The sequence below is a fragment of the Quercus lobata genome, chromosome 5 (genome assembly GCF_001633185.2).
Source record: "Quercus lobata isolate SW786 chromosome 5, ValleyOak3.0 Primary Assembly, whole genome shotgun sequence".
In the NCBI taxonomy this organism is placed as follows: Eukaryota; Viridiplantae; Streptophyta; class Magnoliopsida; order Fagales; family Fagaceae; genus Quercus; species Quercus lobata.
This window is the reverse complement of record NC_044908.1, coordinates 22919968-22939126: the sequence shown is the minus strand read 5'-3', so window position 1 is coordinate 22939126 and position 19159 is coordinate 22919968. Positions and strand designations below refer to the sequence as shown.

The 19159-nt window shown below is 34.7% G+C and overlaps 1 long non-coding RNA gene and 1 pseudogene across 4 annotated transcripts; both read left to right on the top strand.

The window, feature by feature from the left end:
• Nucleotides 1-9726, top strand: part of LOC115989308 — a 29135-nt pseudogene extending 19409 nt beyond the window's left edge.
• Nucleotides 9727-16590: 6864 nt separating this feature from the next.
• Nucleotides 16591-18600, top strand: LOC115989366. Of its 4 annotated transcripts, none has more exons than XR_004091901.1 (4): nt 16591-16733; nt 16884-17004; nt 17599-17690; nt 18463-18600. It is a non-coding gene; the product is annotated as an uncharacterized LOC115989366 (long non-coding RNA). The 4 variants fall into 4 exon arrangements; XR_004091900.1 differs by having other exon boundaries at nt 17539-17690; XR_004091902.1 differs by having other exon boundaries at nt 17535-17686.
• The last annotated feature ends 559 nt before the right edge of the window (nt 18601-19159 follow it).

The window sequence follows — 19159 nt, the reverse complement described above, 5'->3', positions numbered from 1 at the left end:
TCCGAAATGAAGGAACGAAGATGTGTAGAGATCTCAAAATCCAAAGTCAAGCCAACAAGAGCAAAGCCCAATACGAAATAGGAAATTTCTGTACTCAATATGGCTTACCTTCAATAATCCCCAAAAGGAAATCCAAACACAGAGGAAAAGAACCCTCTGAGAAATCACATAGGAAGAAAACAGCCTCCAGGTACTATAGAAAACAGAAGTTCAAAACTGATGATTTCTATAAGAAAGGAAAATCCAAGTCCACAGGAAAGTTCATACCTAAAACATCAGGAAAATGTTTTAAGTGTGGAAAGAGAGGTCATTTCCAGAAAGAGTGTAAAGCTAAGGCTAAATCCCTTATCAATACCCTCATTAGTGACCAAACCAGTAAAGAAGAAATCTTCAAACTCTTAGAACTTGATCGCTCAAATAGTGAGTCTTCAAATAATTCTAGTGAAGAAGAGAAGCACCAGTTGTATAGGTCATCCTCTGAACCTTCTAGAGCTCCTCTAGCTCCTCTAGTGGAACAGATGAAGTCCTAGCTTGCAAAGATGGTCGTTGTAGGAACAAGACTATCGGTGTTCTTTCTAAGCAAGAAGAATTGCTCTTAGATCTCATAGAACAGATCGAAGACCCAGTTACCAAAGCTCAAAAACTCAATGAGCTTCACAAAACCCTAGTTAAGGAAGCTAGTACATCCAAACCTAGAATCCAGGAACCCAATGTTGATTTGGAAAAAATCTACAATAGGTTTACCAAATCCAAGAAAGAGGTAACCATCCAAGATCTCTAGAAAGAGATTAAGGATACCAAATCAGAAGTAAGAACCCTTAAGCAAAAATTAACCATCTTTAGGGTTGATCACAATCTCATGGACCAGAGAGTCAAACAGTAAGAAAACACTTCTCATCAAGGCAATGAGGAAGGCACCTCATTATAGAACCCTTTTGATGAAGAAATAGATGAAACAGTTAACCCTACTACAGATATGGAATAAGAACCTACTAACGAAGCATTCTTGCATACCATCAGTAGAATTAACTTCCAGAAATGGAACTCCAAAGTCAGGATTGTCATCAATAGAGATTTTGAATTTGAGGTAGTAGCCTTAATAGATTCAGGTGCTGATCTCAATTGCATCCAAGAAGGAATCAATTCCTCTAAATTCTTTCGAAAAACCAAAGAAAGTTTAACTTCTGTAAATGGAGGAAAAATGCAAATTGAATTCAAAATCCCAAAAGCACATGTTTGTCAAGACAATACGTGTTTTAAAACCACATTTGTTCTTATCAAAAATATGACAGACAGAGTCATCTTAGGAAACCCTTTCATGTGTCTCTTGTACCCTTTCATCACGGATAGTGAATGAATCACTACCCATACTTTTGGCCAACCAATTAGGTTTAAGTTTCTTAGGAGCCCAGAGCCTAAAGACATCAACAGTCTCCAGGAAGTCTCTATCTCTAAGACCCTTAGCCTCGTCAATGCCAAAACCCAGCATCTCAAATATCTTAATGATGAACTTAGTTACCAAAGAATTGATAAACAATTAGCCTGTGAAACTTACCAAAAAAAAGATCAGAAAGTTTGAAGAAAAACTTAAGCAAGAAGTCTGCTCTGATCTTCCTACAGCCTTTTGGCATAAGAGAAGGCACGAAGTTGCCCTCCCTTATGTCAAGGATTTCCATGAAAAGAACATCCCTACCAAAGCTAAACCTATCCAAATGAGTCAAGAACTTATGGATACTTGTAAAGCTGAAATAGATGATCTTCTTAAAAAGAGAATCATTAGAAACTCTAGGTCACCATGGTCTTGCCCAGCCTTTTATGTTCAGAAAAACGCTGAAATTGAGAGAGGTGTCCCTAGACTTGTTATCAATTATAAGCCTCTTAACAAAGTCTTAGAATGGATTAGGTATCCTATTCCCAACAAAAGAGACTTAGTTAACAGACTTAGCAAAGAAATGATTTTTAGTAAGTTTGATATGAAGAGTGGTTTTTGGCAGATACAAATCAGAGAGTCTGATAGGTACAAGACAGCCTTTACCACACCCTTTGGTCATTACGAATGGAATGTAATGCCTTTTGGTCTCAAAAATGCACCTTCTGAATTCCAGAACATCATGAATGAAATCTTCAATCCATTTTCCAACCATATTATTGTATACATTGATGATGTACTCATATTTTCAAAATCCCTGACACAACATTGGAAACACCTCAGATCATTTCTTCATACCATCAAGTCCAATGGTCTTGTTGTCTCAGCCCCAAAGATTAAACTTTTCCAAACCAGCGTTCATTTCTTAGGTTTCGATATACGATATGGTGTTATCAAACCCATAGACAGAGCCATCCAGTTTGCTGATAAGTTTCCTGATGACATTCTAGACAAAACCCAACTTCAAAGGTTTCTAGGATCTCTCAATTACATTGCTGATTTCTATCAAAATCTCAGGCAAAAATGCGAACCTCTTTTTGATAGGCTTCGGACAAATCCTCCCCCTTGGACCCCAATTCATACCTCTGTTGTCCAAGAAATAAAAAAATATGTCAAGACACTTCCTTGCCTAGGAATCCCCTCAAAAAATTCGTACAAGGTCGTCCAGACAGATGCCTCTAACATTGGTTATGGCGGCATTCTTCTCCAACGTGTTAGTCCCACTTCCCAAGAACAAATAGTCTGTTTTTATTCAGGAATTTGGACTCCTACTCAGCTTAACTACAGTACTATTAAAAAAGAAATTTTATCTATAGTACTATGCATTTCAAAATTTCAAAGTGGTCTTTTGAATCAAAAGTTTTATTAAGGATTGGTTGTAAATCTGCAAAACATGTTTTAGAAAAAGATGTTCAAACCATTGCATCAAAACAGATTTTTGCACGATGGCAAGCCATCCTTTCCATTTTTGACTTTGACATTAAATTCATACAAGGAACTCAAAACAGTATCCCTGACTTCCTAACCCGTGAATTCCTGCAGACTCCAATACAAGATGTCCGGGAAAAGACCCGTACAGCCCCAACCTCCAAAATTGCCTAAGCAACAAACCTCCAAAGATACTAACCAGGCAAAGAACCCTGGCCCTTTAGTACCCTTTTCTCCTAGACCAACAAAAGCCCTACCTGTGTCACCATCTGTTGTTGCCAATCAGTATCTGGTTTCCACCATTCCAAAACCAAATTACAAGAGGCCCCAAGGACAACACAGTTACAGCTCTGCCTTAGCCTTACCTCCCCCCAAAGCAATCACCCCATATATAGTTGAAGAACCTTTTGGTCCAATCGTGCCCAAAAAGTTTCCCTCTCTTCCTCCTAGAATAGGAAGATCCTCCTATATTAAGAAACCTTTTGTCCAGCACATCTTTTATATCGAACCTCACTTGGTCCACATAACAGATCTGCTGGCATTGGCAATGGAAGTCTTGCCCACAGGTTGGCACTTTCTCCCCAAAAGCCCGGAAAAGAACATCAAATTCTACAAAGGCATCCTCACTCAAGAAAAGTCTGCTCGAGTAGAAAATATCATGGATCATAAGAACCCCTCTGAAGTCCTCTATCATAAATTCATAATCCAAAGTTTTATAAGCTGCAAAGATTGGGGACACCCCTCCTCACTCAAAACACTTACAGCCCTCAAGGGATCAGAACCCCAGTACAATTATTATGATTATATGGACGCCTTCAAAAAGGTTTTGTTTTACTAGAACAAAAATTATGATCATTCATGGTTCGTGCAGTTTGACAAGAAGTTCTCCAGTCTAATCCCTTCATGGTTCCTCAAGTGGTGGGAAATCTTTGGATCGATTCCTCATAACTTCCCTGAACCCCTTCAGGATGCATTAAGGTATTTCAACACCAGATTCCAGGTCGACAGCCATACTTCCCAATTCCCAGCAATTTTGCACATGACAATTAAGTACAAAATTCATTGGATCAGTATGTGGAATTATGCAATCAACCAGAACCTTTTAGACAGAGAATTCTTTGTGAAATGGTGGGATAGTTTCAGGTTCAACGAGATTATTGCCAAAATACACAAAGAATTCCCCCCTCCAGTTCTGAAAGCCATTGCTCATAGTACAAGATCACAATCTAGTCTAGACTCCGTCCAGATCGCCGAGAAATCTAGCAAAGAGCTCAAAGATCTTGCCCAGCAATTACTCCTCCAATCAGAACAATTAGAGTCAGAAGAAAAGAACTCTCCTGCCTCTTCAGAAGCCTCATGTAATTGTGCTCCAATAGACCCATTCCAGGACTCTCAAGATCCTTATGATGGTTGTAACTTTGACAGCGATTAGGCAATTCAGAATAGCTCCAGAAGTCCCAGAATAGCTCAAGAACCACCTTTGAAGCCCGGTTACTATTCCAGAACAGTACCCGCACCAGCAAAGTTGCAGACAGACTACTATTTATCCACAGTCCCAGAACACTGTGCATGATCACTATTCAGAAAAGTAAGGGGACAAATCACTATTCATGAACAGTGACCGTTACTGTTCATCAAACAGTGCCCAGACAGAATCATTCAGTTTACTATTTGCTTTCGGTAGAAAAGAAATTCACCCAGAGTAAAAGTAAATCACTCTCTGTGATTCCAACAATCTCCTAAAAGAATCCAAGGCTTCCTCCAGCTATTTAAGGAACCCTTTGCTTCAGTCTTCAGCAGGTCCAATTAGCAGTCTCCATTCCCAGAGCTCAGAAACCTCCATTCTCTTTACTTTGTAAACAGATGGCTTTCTCAGTTTATTTTCAAGTTTACACTTGTAACGCTATAGTCTTAGCCTTTACAACTGTAACCTTTTACTTATGCTTCCGCACTGTGATGGCTTCAGTCGGCCCTCACCCCCTTTGTCTGTAACTTACCCCCTACATATATTATAGTACGGTGAATGATATAAAATTTTAATTAAAAAAGTATTGATTTGAATTAATGAATTTAATATAGACTTTAAATAAAATTCCAAATAAAATTATTAGCTTTGTTTGAAAAAAAGTAAATAAAATAAAACTCAATTATGGTTTGGAACAATGGACTTTTTATTAAAGCGCATTTCTAAAACTACACCAAACACGCGGTTTAGATTTTCGGTAGCAAAAATGGCTTTTTAGGCTCCTAAAAGCCGAAACAAACGCACATTAAGTCAAAGTTATGGCAAAGAGTTATGAAATAATTTGTATTTCTAAAACCACACTAGATTAAGTCCCAAAAGTCCAAGTTGGGAGCCGCAGCCTGACAGCATTTCGCAGAGACAGTATCTTGTGAGACAAGCGCATGCGCCCATCGCCCATCTCCCACAAGACTTTTTCCCTCCCGCAATAGTTTACCCACTGTGCACTTCTTTTACCTGTCTCTTCTATTCATCTTTATCTTCACACATCAGTCTCACAATTGTATTGCATATCAATTTGGTAATAGCAATCGGAGCATGAAGAAATATGATTTATACCCCATTTGCTCCGTTTTGTTGTTGGTCGTGTTGCTGAAACAACATCCATCAAAAGCCCAACAACCTTACGTGAATGACAAACAGTTCAACTGCGGCCAAGACCTAAACATCACGAATGGGTTTAAATGCAACGGCGCCGAAACCAGTTGCCAATCCTACCTCACGTTCCGATCCACTCCTCCTTACGATTCTCCACTGTCCATTGGCCTCCTCTTGCACGCTGATTTTTCCTTCATCGCCGAAATCAACAACATCACAATCTCCCAGGAAATCCCCACCGACACCAAGACCATCATCCCTATCGATTGTTCATGTCTGGGTCATTACTACCAGCACAACAGCTCCCACCAGGTGCGGCCGTCCGACAGCTATTTCAGCATGGCCAACGACACCTTCCAGGGCCTCACCACTTGCCAGGCCATGAAGCGTGAGAACCCTTATACAGTTGAGACTCTGAGCGTGGGCGTGAAAGTAAGAGTCCCACTCAGGTGTGCTTGTCCCACGTCCAACCAGACAGCAAGTGGCTTCATGTACTTGCTCGCTTATATCACTACCTCGGGAGATAACATCTCTACAATTGCCGATTTATTCGGTGCGGACAAGCAGAGCATACTTGATGCAAACGAACTATCCGAGGATAGCATTATATATCCATTCACAGCCCTTGTCGTCCCATTGAAGAGCAAGCCCACCGGTATAGTTAAAAGCGTAATTTTAGGTAACCATTCTTGCCAATTCCAACCCCCCTTCTCCTATTACTAATTTAATATCATACTATTTTTTTTTTCTTTTTTTTTTTTAAGTATCCTATTAGTCGGTAGCCAGTGCAGAAAATTTTAATATAATATGAAATTTAATAATTATGAACAGAAATTTATGATGATTTTGTTTATTTATCAAATTATATTTTCAATCATTTAAACAATTATGATATGCCACAATTCTTATGAATAGTTTATGTATAGAATAGAATTTAAATTCATTTTCAATAGTGATGTGTAAAATTATAAGATCTCAAAAACTTATATGACACAATGTTATGAGATCAAACAATAATTAAACGGTTTCCAATACTTTGTCAAATTTCACCGGTTGGCCCTAAAGTTACACTCACTCTGGCTTACATCCTTGTTGCAGTTCCTTTCGTTCTTGAATCACCCAACTACAAAGTATCTAAATAAGAGTTTCAATTATTAAAGTTATGTGTTATTTAAATTATGGATGAAGAGTCCTTACTTTAAAAAATATATAAAAACAAAGAGAAGAATCTTGAAAGATTTGAAGCCCCTATAGGTGAAGGACGAGAAAATGAATTTTATCAATCTTATTATTTTGTTTTCTAAAGAACAATTAGTCCCAGCATCTTAGAGCATAGTAAATGATAAGAAAATGCTATTGCTAGTAGAACATTAAAATTTTGGTTGTCCAAATGCAGGTAATTCAAAAAACAGGTCGGCTAATAGGTGGTGGATATGGCTCATCGTGACAGTTGTGGGAATTATTATTGCCTTGTTGTGCTTCTTATGTCATTCAAAATGGAAAAAACAAAAAGCCGAAGGTAATTGATGCTCCTACCACAGATTTTCTTTTATATAATTAGCAACATATTTTTTAAGTTATATTTTGCTTAATTTCGTGTTAATTAGGGGAGAGAAAAAAGAAACAAAAGATGCTCCTAATGGAACTTGGAGGTAATGAAATAACTTTCAATGTACATGACAAAGTGAAGAAACAAAGCAAATATGGGCAAGATGGATTGCAAACATTCAGCTTCAAAAGCATTTATGATGCTACAAGCAATTTCTCAACTGAAAATAAATTAGGAGTGGGTGGTTTTGGACCAGTTTATAAGGTTAGTTCTTCACATCTTTTAGTCTCATAAATTTTTTTTTATAGAGTTTCAACCTATAGCGTCCACCAAAGGTTTTGAAGATTTTGAACTAGACACATTATAGCAAGAATCTTTAAGCAAAAACTTGAGAAGAAAGTGAAGAAACTTTGCCCTTTTTGCTGCTGGAACCGTGTGTGTAGAGAGGAAGAGAGCTTAAGCTTTCTAGCTCTTTCTAGTTCTATGTGAGAAATGAGAGGAAAAGGAGCTTAAGCTTTCTAGCTCTTTCTCACATGTATTTGTGGCTTGCTACATGTCACACATGCATGGTAAGAAAAACAAGTGTCCTCTCAAGGATTGGGCAAAGTGTCTTAAGCTTATTGGTTCATGTCTCTAAGAAGTTACTAAAATACCCTTCCCTTAAGTAGCTAATTAAAAGAATAACTATATATATATATATATATATAAAGTATCAAACTTAGTTGAATGGTCCATGGTAATTAAGATTTAACCCTCCATTCCTAATTAGCTAGTGTAGGGCACCACACATACAATATATACAACTCTAAAAATAAAATTTTAACATTTTACGTAAATAAAAAAATCAATAGTTAAAAAGATGTGTGCAGACATTTATATTTATATATATATATATATATAATAAAAAATAAAAAACTCAATGAGGTAATAGATCTAACACTAATAGCATTTATTTTATAATTGCTGGTCAAGTTGGGGAGTAATAATGTTAGTGTTTTTTTTCATCACAATACATAAAATTTATTATATTGTTATTATACGATGATATATTGAAAATGAGTCAATAATAAATTTAAGTTTAAAAGTTTACGATAAGGTCATAATAAAATGGTCAGGTTAGTTTGGTACTAGTCAGAAACTAATCAGACTCAAATGGGTTACAATTTCTATTACACCTATTCTATTTTTTCGTTCCAATTTGGATGGGTTATTGGATCCTGGTCCAATTTAATTTGCTAGATCTATCTACAACCTTAAATTAACCTATTTCATCTCTTTATTTTTTGTTAGGTTCAACATTTAAACTTAAGACCTAATCAAGCTAGCTAATCCAACTTGACCAATTAATTTGCACTTGAACCTCATCCCAAGTGCTAGATAGAAGTTTGATAGAAAATTAAATAATGTAATTGGAGATTGATTTAAGGTAATGTGAGTAAAATATGACTAAAACAATATATTTTTAGGGTAAATTACCTGATGGGAAAGAAATAGCAATTAAGAGACTCTCGAGAAGTTCTGGACAAGGATTGCTAGAGTTCAAGAATGAAGTTGTTCTCATTGCCAAACTCCAACATATTAATCTTGTCTGACTTTTAGGATTTTGTATTCAGGAAGAAGAAAATATAGTAATATATGAGTACATGCCCAACAAAAGTTTAGATTTCTTCCTCTTCCGTAGGCTATATGTTCATTACTACGAAAATTTGCTTATATGATGATATTTTTGTTTTCATTTATTCTAAGTCAATTAATATATACACTTATTTGCTATTATTTTCTACTATGAGTCAGATTATACTAAAAAGTATTTATTAAACTGGAAAAAACGCTTCAACATCATTGCAGGCATTGCTCAAGGGCTCGTTTATCTCCACAAATATTCAAGGCTAACAATAATTCACTGGGATTTAAAAGCAAGCAACATTTTGCTTGATAAGGAGATGAATCCAAAAACATCTGATTTTGGCATGGCAAAAATATTTGGGTTAAAAGGATCAGAAGAAAACACAAATAGGGTTGTTGGAACATAGTAAGTATGCATTTCCTTTCAAGCATGCATAATTGAATTCTATTTGTGAGTGTGTGTGAGTGAATATATGTGCTTATGCATACACTAATTAAATTTTATTGTTAATTATTATTTCAGTGGTTATATGTTCCTAGAATACACAATGAATGGTGTTGTTTCAATAAAAATTGATGTATTCAATTTTGGAGTTCTACTATTAGAAATCATTAGTGTCAAGAAAAACAATAGTCGCTATCACTCTGAGTATCCACTCAACCTTATAGGATATGTAAGTTTCCCTCTTGATCCTTCTTATCATGTGCATGGAAATTTTGAACTTAATAGCTAACATTTATGAATAATTGGGCTTGTATCAGGCATGGCAGTTATGGAATGCAGGTAAAGGTATAGAGTTTACAGAGCCAACAATACTAGATGAGTCATTCATTCCATCTGAAGTATTGAGATGCATTCATGTTGGTCTCTTATGCGTACAAGATCAGGCAACAGATAGACCCACCATGCTAGATGTTGTTTCGTTTCTTGCAAATGAAACTATTCAACTATCTACTCCGAAACAACCTGCATTTTTTATCAACACAATCACAAAAGACTTAGATGTTTCTAAAAATAAGTCAAAAAATTATTCAGTAAATAATGTCACAATTTCAAAATTGGATGCCAGATAAATACTAAAATACTTGACTTAGGTTTCTAAAAATAGGCCAAAAAATTATTCAATAAATAATGTCACAGTTTTATAATTGGATGCCAAATAAATACTAAAATACTCGAGTTATTATGAAAATCTAGTATGTATATACATGCCTTTGTGATAGGGGCTATACTTGATTATGACTTTACAAGCTTGTATGGTTCAATGATTTATTACAATTTTTAATTAGGGTTATATACTTATATGCCTATATCTGATTACATTTATTTTTAATTTTGTTAAAAGTAATGAGAAGAATTAACAGTACTTGTGTGAGTTAACTAATGTAACTAGAATAGATTGATTATAATATGCATCACTACTGTATCTTATTTTGCGGTAATAATTGTTGAGCCCAAAGGATTTTTCCCTTCCACAAGGGGAATCTGGACAGGGTGACCTACTGTCTCTAAATATTCTTATTTTTTGCAGAGAGAGAGAGAGTCTACAACACTCTTAGGACTGTAGCTAAGAATGAGAATGAGCTAAAAGGAATAACAACAAGAAAAGTGAACCTTGTTTAACCTTATTTTTTATTTTAAATTATATCCTCTTATTTTATCAAGCTAATATGGGAAATTACAGCAAACTTTGCAAGTTGCCATAGATATATGAAGAGGCCACGGCTCAATAGCTTAATAGGGAGAAAACTACAATTTTCTTCATTAAGAATACTAAGGTTGATATGAGGAGCCATATAAAAACCTTTTAAGGGTTTCCAAAGTTAAAGTCACTAGTCGCTAACCCGTGCAATGCACGGAAGAGTCAAACAAAAGTTATAAATTTTCACTTATAAAAGTTACAACTTAAGAGGAAAAAAAAAAATACTAAGACCAAAATACTAGAGGTTGCCATCTTTTGTTGGGAGGTCCAAACAAAATACTTTTTTAGGACTTTTGAATACTGTTTCTTGAAGGAGAATTTGCTATCAAAACAGGGTTGAGAGGTGCTTATTAAAGCAGTCACACAATCCATCCCAATGTACACTATGACTCTATGAGCTGATCAAGAATTCCCATTGCACTATGCAATGATTTGATTAACAAAGATGATGAGCGATTTTTTGGTACAAGTACGAAAATAATGGTCATTGGATTTATTGAGGTTTATTATGCAAACCTCAACAAGACCAAGAGAAGTTTGGTTTTCATGATTTGAGAGCATTTAAATACCATTTCTTGAAGGAGAAGTTGCTATCAAAACAGGGTAGAGAGGTGCTCATTAAAGCAATCACACAATCCATCCCAATGTACACTATGACTCTATGAGCTGATCAAGAATTCCCATTGCACTATGTAATGATTTAATTAACAAAGATGATGAGCAATTTTTTGGTACAGGTACGAAAATAATGGTCGTTGGATTTATTGAGGTTCATTATGCAAACCTCAACAAGACCAAAAGAAGTTTGGTTTTCATGATTTGAGAGCATTTAACTTGGGCTTGCTTGTCATATACTCGTTAATCGTGGACTCATTTTTGATTAGGTTATTCCAAATTAAATCTAGACATTAGAATTATTAAGATAATCATCTACATTAAAAGATAAATAATTATTGAAGTAATTAAAGAAATCACAAATTACGTGTCAAGATTATCATGTGATTTCATGTCTATCATTCTTTTTCATTTACACTAAAACAAATTGAGTTTTTTTATCAAATTTTATTTAATATTAAACAATGAATTAAAATCAACTAAATTTATCCTATGCATGAATGTCTATGGTAAAACCATCCATATACCAATAAAAAATCCTTTTTTGATTCTTTCTTTATTTTTTTTCTTTTTTTTTTGGTATTACCTTGGTCAAAACTTCGAATTTTGACTCAAAAACCATTTTACTCTTTTGTCTTATGATGGCCTGATATGATGAGGATTTTGCTGTCAGATCAATCATGGAATTTTTCACCCATGTGAAATGACTATTTTACAATTTTGAGTGTTGTGTAGCTAAAAATAAATGGTTTTGATTGTTTCCAAAATTGGGTGTCTACATATGCCCCAGTGGCAGACTTACTGAAAGTGAACACCGATTCTCCTAGAAAATACCACATTTCATGACCAAATCAAACTCATAATCATAGAGATATGATGCGGAATGTGATTATGTGAGTTCAAAGTTCAAACCACTTAAAATGTTAACTCATGGTGAATGATTACCGCTCAAGGGGCTCAGGGTGAACAATTAGCACCTAAGGCTTCACTTTGGGGTCAACTATAACCACTTAAAAGTGTTAGTTTGGGTTGAGCAATAATCACTTAAGCCGTTGGTTTGGAATGTCATACTAGGAAATGGTTTAACATATTTTCAAAAACCTAGTTTTTGGGATCTAGTTTCATGCTAGAAAAGGATTTTAGTTGTTTGATGACAACCTAGTCTTACAAAAACAAGATCTCATACTAGGAAATGGTTTTAATGTTTTGTTTTTTATTTCTTATTCCAGAAATTAATTATACCATTTTGGAATATATTATGAACGGTATTGTGTGAACAAAAGTTGACATATTTACTTATGTTGAACTACTCTTAAGATATTTTTAGAGGAAAGAAGAAAATCAATCTCTATCATTCAGATCACCCACTCAATCTTATAGGATATGCAAGTAATCCAAACTAATAAAACTTTGTAAATTGTATATTAAATCGGACCTTGATAGTCATTGCGTCTAACTGAATTTCTATCAAGCATGGCAAATATGAAATGAAGGTAGAGGTTTATAGGTAACTGACACAACATTGAATGAAGCATATATGCCCTCCAAATGAGGCATTAAGCCGCTTTCATGTTGGTCTCTTGTGCATACAAGAAAATGCAACAGACAGATGACCTAACATGCAAGATGTTATTCACTTATTTATATGCTTTTTAATGAAACCATCTAAATGCACTATTCATAAAAAGAAATTTCAGGGACGGATCCTATAGACAAATGCACTATTCATTTCCAAATGTATATATGTTCATTTAGGAATAGGTAGGGTAGTATTTTTAATTTATATAATTGCAGATTTAGAAGGATTTCTTGTAGGCACTATATGTAAGAGCATCTCCAACAGTGTAGCTAAACCCAAAATTCTCTCTATAATAAAGAATGAAACCATAATTCATTGCTCCAACAGTCTCTCTATATCTCAAAAAGTTTTTTGCTCATGAACAGTAACTCATCAAGTTTGATGAGTTACTGTAGATTAGGAAAAAAATTTATCATATTAAAAATTTCCAGAGCTAACTTTTTTGTGCCAGTGTGAATAAAGGAAGAATTAAAAAAAAATATTAAAGAAATAATATTTTAATAGAATAGAGAAAATATAGAGATTCTGTTGGAAAATTTATTTTATAAAGTGGGTAGATAAAAAGTAAAAGTCACTGTTCACTCATCAAATAGTACAAAAATTTAAAGAAATTGCTGGAGATGCTCTAATTAGTCTTCTTGGGTTAAAAATATTATAATCAGATTTAGAAGGAAATATAATCAGACTAATTATATAAAATAGCAGTTTCTTCTCTTTTAACTTGATTTTTTTTTTTTTTTGGGGTGGGGGTGGGTGGGGGGGGGGGGGGTTGGTTGTGTGAGGGTGGTTTCTTTGTGTGAAATCCTCTATTTCTTGTATCAAAAAAAGTAAATTATACTTTGTCAAAGATATTGTTGGTCTTTCTTATCCTCCGGAAAATAGGATTATAAGGTTTATATATAAACAATAAATAAAGGTTTTGATGTCCTTGGCCCAAGGGTCCTCTAATATTGGGTGGAAATAATATTTCTAAACAAGAGTTTTCTTAAAAGAGAAGAAACTCTTCAAAAAAGAGTTCTTTTGATGGCAGAGAAGTCTTAGAAGAAGAGTAGTCTCTTCATAAAGTAGAAGACACCTAGAAGAGTAGTTTGATAGTTCTTTTAAAATTGAAAAGATACCATGATGAAAGTGATGTAAGAGAGGTCAAGAGTTGTAATTCTTCTTGAGTATAGTGGATTTGATCTCTCTCTCTCTCTCCATGGAGAAAGATTATTTACAAAACCATGTAAATTATTGTATATTTTTATGTTTATGCTTGTTGATTTATGCATTTATTTAGTGCTATTTGTTCAAATATTTTAGTGCTATTTGCACAACAAGTGAAATAAGAGATTGCACGATCGCACAACAAGCCGCATTAGAGCCCAAGGTTTATTCTAGTATAGTTCAAGAAAATTTTTGGTAAGAGTTTGCAATTGGTCGATATAAGCACAAGCGATGATTTTGGTTTGCAAACGATGATCATATTATTCAAGAAAAAGACGACTTGGATTAAGGTGGAGCTATCACAACAAGGAAGAAAAATTGTTTGATAGGATTTGAAGCAAGGTGAATATTTGTTGGAAACTGTCTCAAATTTCTATTTGGACTTTGTTATTTATTTGTATTGTCTTGGTGTGAAAGAAATGTTGAATTGATTACTTTTCTGGGTTTTGCACTATATAGAAGAAAGTTTATTCTTTGTCCGAAAACAACCCAGCCAAAGGTACTAAGACTGGACCTCTGTCATGTACCCAATATGTTGCTAGTTGCTTATAGAAGGAACGAAGACCTCTTAATTTGATAAATAGAGTTCAAATCTCCAAATTAGACTAGCATAAATTTTGTTACTCAGAAAGCCATGATTGATCTTTATTCATTGTTAATATTTTACGTAATTCCAATCAAATAAAAGATAATACAAACTTACTATAATTTATCAATAACACAAATCATAATTCACTAATCTAAGTAATCTTAATCCTGTCTCTCAACAAAAAAAAAAAAAAAAAAAAAAAAAAGTAATCTAAATTCAAACTAATTTATTTAAATAAATAAAACATATCAAAAGATTGTACTCATTCTTAATCATTTTCTATCATTCTAAAGGCCGATGCCATGCTCATCACTCAATAATTTTCCGTCAATTGAACTGGGTGACTCTAAGCAATGGTGTACGACATGTCATTTTGCAAACTATGTGCTACAAGGATCTGAACAACATCAACCTACAAGTCGTTAACAGAAACACGTGCTAATGAGTCTATTCAAATGGACAAGCCGTCTGAAGTGGTTTCAATTCCGCCATTAAAAGCTCCTCTGGAGCTCAAATTGATAATCACATATAAACCCTCTTGCCGGTCCAAATGTACGGTCAGCTTCTCTATCACTTTTAGAAGCACACTCCCTTGTTAATGCTGATTGGGAGAGCAGATTCACTGGGTCAGAAGCAAATTTTCTGCCAGCTGGAGTATCTGACCATTCCCTTATGGTTCCCCGCCGATCGACATTGATAGATGGATTCCCGGTGTTTATTGAAAGCAAACTCACCTGCAAGAGAGAGGAGCAACGGACGATTCTACGATTTTTTTTTTCGTAAGATCAAGAATGTAGGGTTTTTTGGGGTAATGGCACTGGCACACTTTTCGTCTAAATAAGTTCTCTTTCGTCTTCCGATAGTTCTGACCTGCAAAGTGAGCTCTGAAAACTGGCAACCTATGACCAAAAAGCTAAAAATTAGGCACAGTAGCTTATAGAGTGGAAGGTGGGATTCTATATTCTATAGCCTATGCGCCTGCTTAGCCTAAAACATTCTTCATTGCCAATTTGCCATTTAAAAGAGCTCGAACCATGACCAATGTTGAACCCAATTTTCAAATTTCCCAAGCAAATATAAATATGAAAGAGAATAGGGATTTTCTAAATCTATCTATAGGTCACCCTTCCACACCATTCATTTCTTATCCAATTGCTCCATTCAGTCAACCTTAACATTTTCCATAAGATATTGACATCTTTGTTGAACGATAAATGTATCGTTCTCACGTGTTTGGCCGTGTAGACTAAAGGCACTTTTCCGCGTGGGTGTGTATACTATATATATTATTCTCAAGGACAGCTAACTTCTGTGGAATTTGGCGAAGTAAGAGAGAAACAGAGGCAAAGACCAGGCGGTGAAGAGAAAATCTGGTATCTATCTATGTAATGAAGGAATAGTAACTGTATTTTTCTTTCTTAAGTTTGGTGTTAATCTAACGATATATGCGGCCCCAGTGATAGAGTGTTGAGCCATTCAATGTGCCGTGTGAGATGGTGAGTCTAGGGCAAAATGGTGAAATAGCACTTTTTTGCAAAATATTCAGCAAAACAGCATTGTTCGTGAAATACGTAGTGTATCCTTGTGTTTTATGATTTTTATTAGAATTGGTAATAACTAGTACACACCTAAGCCTAATTTTGTTTATCTTTCTTGTAAAAGGGTCCTAGCTTAGTTAACTAGACATATCTATATCTATATCTATATCTATATATATATATAAAAGCAGAAGCTGAGAGAAAATGAGTTCCTAGAATTAAGGAGGTAATGACAAATAGGAAAAGTCCCTACCTAAAATTCAGACATGTGTAACTTTAAAAAGCGATACATTATATTGTTTGGCAATGCTATGCACCGTTTAAAAGCTTCTCATTATAAATATCAAAAAATTAACCGGTTGAAATTAGATGTGCACCAAAATAGAAATAGATAGGAGCGATGCGGACACGGAGAGTAACAGAGAAAGAGAGAGGCGATGAAATCAAAAACCTTCAAAAACTTTTTTGCAGACCCAAAATACTGTTTACCGCAAAACAAAACCCAATTCTCTTCTTAAAAACTGAAATTAAAACCCGTTATTCCTCTGCGTTAAAACACTGTTTCGAACCGTCTTGGTATAAAAGGGTACTAAGCGCTTAAAAAAAAAAATACAACAAAGATTGCTACAGGGAGAAAGGAGAGAGTGATCAAGAGAAAAGAGTGAGGAATAGAGAGACAGAGATAGAGAGAAGAGCGATGAAACAGAGAGAGGCCGAGAAAGAGAGAGGCGATGAAATAGAGAGAGGATGAGGCCTGGGACACGGAGAAAGAAACAGAGAAAGAGGCAGAACGGTTAACACTGCATCGATTGGGCACCATACATTGCTTTTTTTCCATTTTTTAGATTTGGGTATGAAATGTTACTTTTTGATTGAGTTTTTGTTGGATAGGTTTAGATTTGATTCGTTTTTGCTTTGGGTTTCTGGATTCTCTATCAAAATTTTTTTTTTTTCAATTTTAAATATGATTTAGGCTTTTGAAGGACTTGATTTTGGTTTAGGGTTACGTTTTTGGTCCAGCACCATCCATCTTCGGCTCCATTCAATCACAGCCTCAACGGTGACTTTGATTCCCAGTTCGTTCTCTGGCCGAGTTCGTCTCTGCAACAGCATATTTTGAAGGTATGTAAACTTTTTTCCCTCTTCAAATATTGTTTTTGTTTTCTGAAATCTGCCATGTTTTTTTTTCCATTCAATTCGGTTATGAACTTATGAGTTAGTTTTGGGTATTTTGGTTGGGTTGGTTTTGATTTAGGTTTTTGGGTTAGATTTATGTTTTGGGTTAATTTTTTTCTTTCTTAAATATAATCTATATCTATATCCATCTTCTTTAACATTATCTACTTTTATTTAACCAAACCGTTTCAAATAAATTTTTCCCACCGATTGGTGTTTTGTTGCCTATAATAAATTACATTTTTTTTCCTGTTGCTACGTTGCTGTGAATTGATGCTCTAACATTTTTAGGTTTCCATTGGTTGAGATATTTTCTGACCCACACCATTTTTATAATTTATAACTGGGTCTTTACGTTAGTGGTTTAAATATGTTACATGGGGACGTGATTAAGGGAAATTGTCAAATTTGATACTATTTGGATCCTAAGGCTAAGACTGGGTTGATTGAATAATTTGCTTTTGTTGGGCATGTAGAAAGATCTATGAGGAAGAAGCTTAACTAAAGGATTGAGCTCTTTCATGTCACATGCAATCACAGCGTAGACCCATGTATCTATGTGGATTGGATCAAAGTGCCAGTGGTGGTGAAACTTTTGTAGTGGATTCGAATTGCAAAGAGCCCAAGTGTAGGTATATATTTTATTTTGAATCCATAATGTTTGATAAAATGCTTGAAAGAAAATTGATTAATTATATTTCTATCTTGATGAATTTATAATTTATTTTCGTTTCTTCAGTATTTTGTTTGGGACTAGAAACAATTAAATTTGTGAAAAGTTGATTGAAAGAACTTACAATTACAGATACATAGCTTGCGTTCATTGGGTTTTCTTCATTTTTGCTCATGCTGATGTTGGTTGTATGATGTATCAGCCTCTAATTGACACAGGTGGAAACAAATTAACTTACCTTTGGATAAAAAAGCGGTTATTTCTTTAAAGATATACTTTGTTTTTAACTATTGACGGTTAAGGATAATTTAGAAGTGAATTTTTAAAACAATTACCATAATCTGCACATATTATATATGTCTTGCTTATTGTAGACTTTTACCATGTAGATGGAAGCAAATTATCTTAAGTCTATGAAATGAGATGTGCTTAGGGTTAATAATTATATTCAAGTTTCTTTAGAAGCCTCTAAAGTGACACCCCATATTATCCAATAATATTTATTTTAAGCAGAAAATAACTTCCTAAATGGGAATATTTAAGAGTCATGTCCTTCAACCTAAGAATACATGTGACAAATGTAAAGTGTGTGCATTAATGCTAAGGATGACAAAAATTAAGAGCGATATGGATATGATGATTGTATTTTACTTTGAAGAAAAAGACAATATATTGCAATGATTGTTATATTTAGTTTCACTAATGATTGTTATTAATGATTTCTTTTTCAGGCATAATGGCTATAAAACTGTGTTATTAAAACTTTTGGTTTGGTATTGCTTTACAAGTGTAATCTGTGTAGGACAGTCAAGCTCCTTTGTTTGACTTGCTCTTCCTTTACATTTAAAAAGGTACTACTGATGCTGTAATACTCTATGCCTCTTTTATGCAGCTTAGGTCGTATGCAAGGTTTGTTGCAAGAGGATATATTAGTTCCTAAAGCTAGCAAAAGTGCTTTTGGCTTTCAGTAAATTTCTGTTGTATCTATAGCAATTCAATATCTTCAATTTTGCCTTTAAAAACCAGGCTTTTCCAAGTGGCGCATAGAATTGAAAGACTTGCTACATTCTTTTAGCCAGTAAGACTTTCCTATTAAGTGCCACATTAGCTTACTCTCTTCAACCTATATTTTAGCATGCCTGAACTGCTACACAATCTCTTCTAACCTCTTGTCATTTGCTATTTCTGTCTCCACTCTTTCCCATTCATTTGATCATTTTGCTATGAACTCATTTGGCCTTTGTAAGGTTGAATTTATTCAACCATCTAATTGGCTTTATTCCGTGCCAAATTTGCTTGTAATTCAGCATTTAGTAACCCTGTATTTAGGTGGGTTTGATGTAAGGGTAGTGAGTGAGATAGAGTGAAGTTTGCTCAAGAGTGTGCAAGAAAACAGAGTGTCGCGGCTGGATCTCGCGGGTGACTCGC